General features: G+C 62.3%; 1 long non-coding RNA gene across 1 annotated transcript; it reads left to right on the top strand.

The window, feature by feature from the left end:
* Positions 1 to 12: 12 nt before the first annotated feature.
* Positions 13 to 1874, top strand: LOC115284192. Its single transcript, XR_003905128.1, has 3 exons — positions 13 to 198; positions 931 to 1141; positions 1602 to 1874. It is a non-coding gene; the product is annotated as an uncharacterized LOC115284192 (long non-coding RNA).
* Positions 1875 to 2470: the final 596 nt, after the last annotated feature.

Below are 2470 nucleotides of genomic sequence, written 5' to 3'. Positions count from 1 at the left end.
ACTAACCCGGGAGAAAACCGGACCGTTTGTGTGCACAGGTCTGCGACCCGGGACCCTGGCTGGGAACGGGGTCCCTCTGGAGCATGGCTGTCGGGGATCTGTCCACAGAAAAGCCAGACGTCCCTGTAACCGGGTCCACAAGGCCTGGAGCTTCGCGCTGGGACCCGGCTGGGGGATGCGCGCAACCAGACCAAGCAAGTGAGGCGGGCAGGGGTGAGGGAGGGGCTCTCCGTACGAGCGGGGAGGAGCCCCAGCAAGACGCCATGTGCACGTCTCGGCAGCTGAGGAACAGAGGACAGGAACGGGGAAGGGAAAGTGGGTGAGGCCCGAGTCACAGCTGGCCCCGAGGGAGACCCGGAATAGACATCCGCCCAGCGGGGGTCCCCTGTGCACCCGGCCCTGCACCCCGCACCCCAGACCCACCTTCCCCTGAGCCCAGCGGGGGTCCCCCATGCATGAACCCAGCTGAGGACACTGCATGCTGGCTGCAGGACTTGGTCAGTTCGTGGAGGAAGGCAGGGCCAGCAGGATCCTTCCAGAAAACCTTGGGTCTAAGGATGGCACTCAGGGTCCGTGGGTCCTCACTGGTGGGCCGACGGGAGCCTCCCTGGGGCCCGAGGTGGCGGGTTCCGACATCCAGTGATACATTATTGCAGTATGTTACCTCGTATTGGATACAATGTCCGCGGTATACACTAAATACATTGTTACAATATCAGGAGCCGCCCGGGAATGTGTCATGTGCATGTATCAGGTATTAATGTTTGTTACTGTATGGACAGCGACATTCTATGTTATTAATACTTTATTCGCATTAACGTACCTGTGCACTAACACACATTAATATTTTCGCCGTGCGTATTTAGCTGAAGGTGCTTTCTCCTTCCGTCGGGCGGGGCCGTAAACACGTTATTCCTTCTGATTCCACAGCGAGGAACAGGTGACCGAGCCATCAAGCGGCGGCTGCATCACGGACCGTCCTGCGAGCACCCACTGTGTCCAGGGGGCAGAAGTGAGGTCCCCCCGGATGGCCCCAGACCCTCTTGGCAGCGACTCCGTTCAGAACGGACACTGTCTCTGGGGGTCTGGAGTCCCCGATGCTGGGCTGTCGGGACCCCGGTCGGAGTAGGACCTTGTGAGGGTGGGTCCAGGATTCGAGGGGTTACCGTGAGGGTCCCACAGGGAGGACTCAGCACACAGCCCGGCACGGGGGCCCCTAGGTGTCCCTGAGGGCTCTCCTTGTAGTCCTTGGCTGTGGGATCCCCCCACAGAAGGGGCTTCCCTGCTGAACTTTCCCACCTAGAAATACCACCACCCCAAACGCTGTGCCCGTGAGCCCGAAGGGGGGACGCTCCCGCCTCCAAGATCCACAGCCGGCGGCCCCTGCCCGCGTCACTGAGGCCGGCCGCCCGCTCTGGGCAGAGGCCGGTCAGCGGCCCTGGGCCCCGGGACGTGCTGCTGCGGAAGCACCTGTTCAGTCCGGGCCGGCTGCTGGGTCGGGGAGGCGCACGGCGCTTCTGAAATTCTGTGCTCTGCAGGGAAAGAAATCCTCCAGAAAACGGGCTGCGCTGAATGGTGCTCCCCAAAATTTATGTCCCTAGGAGCACGTGAAGGGGGTCCTACGTGGAAACAGGGTCTTTGCAGATGTAAGCAGGTGAAGGATCTGACATGACCTCGTTCTGGATGAGGCAGCCATAAATCCAGGGACAGGCGTCCTTGTAAGAGACAGAGGAGGAGACGCAGACTCAGAAGCCACGTGAAGACGGAGGCAGAGACGGGAGGGTCGCGGCCACAATCCAGGGACGCCTAGAGCCCCGGAAGCTGGAAGAGGCAGGAAGGACCCTCCCCTGGAGCCTCTGGAGGGAGCACAGGCCTCTCCTGCCTGGATCTCAGGGGTCCTGCCTGGATCTCAGAGGTCCTGTCTGTATCTCAGGGGTCCCGCCTGGATCTCACAGGTCCTGTCTGTATCTCAGGGGTCCTGCCTGGATCTCAGGGGTCCTGCCTGGATCTCAGAGGTCCTGTCTGTATCTCAGGGGTCCCGCCTGGGTCTCAGAGGTCCTGTCTGTATCTCAGGGGTCCCGCCTGGATCTCAGGGGTCCGGCCTGTATCTCAGGGGTCCCGCCTGGATCTCAGGGGTCCTGTCTGTATCTCAGGGGTCCCGCCTGGATCTCAGGGGTCCTGCCTGGATCTCAGGGGTCCTGCCTGGGTCTCAGGGGTCCCGTCCTGCCTGGGTCTCAGGGGTCCTGCCTGGATCTCAGGAGTCCTACCTGGGTCTCAGGGGTCCTGTCTGGATCTCAGGGGTCCCGCCTGGATCTCAGGGGCCCTGCCTGGATCTCAGGGGCCCCGCCTGGTTCTCGGGGGTCCTGCCTGGGTCTCAGGGGTCCCGCCTGGATCTCAGGGGTCCTGCCTGGATCTCAGGGGTCCCGCCTGGATCTCAGGGGTCCTGCCTGGATCTCAGGGGTCCTGTCTG

This window comes from Suricata suricatta, chromosome X (assembly GCF_006229205.1).
Source record: "Suricata suricatta isolate VVHF042 chromosome X, meerkat_22Aug2017_6uvM2_HiC, whole genome shotgun sequence".
Classification (NCBI taxonomy): domain Eukaryota; kingdom Metazoa; phylum Chordata; class Mammalia; order Carnivora; family Herpestidae; genus Suricata; species Suricata suricatta.
This window is presented reverse-complemented; position numbering and strand designations above follow the sequence as displayed.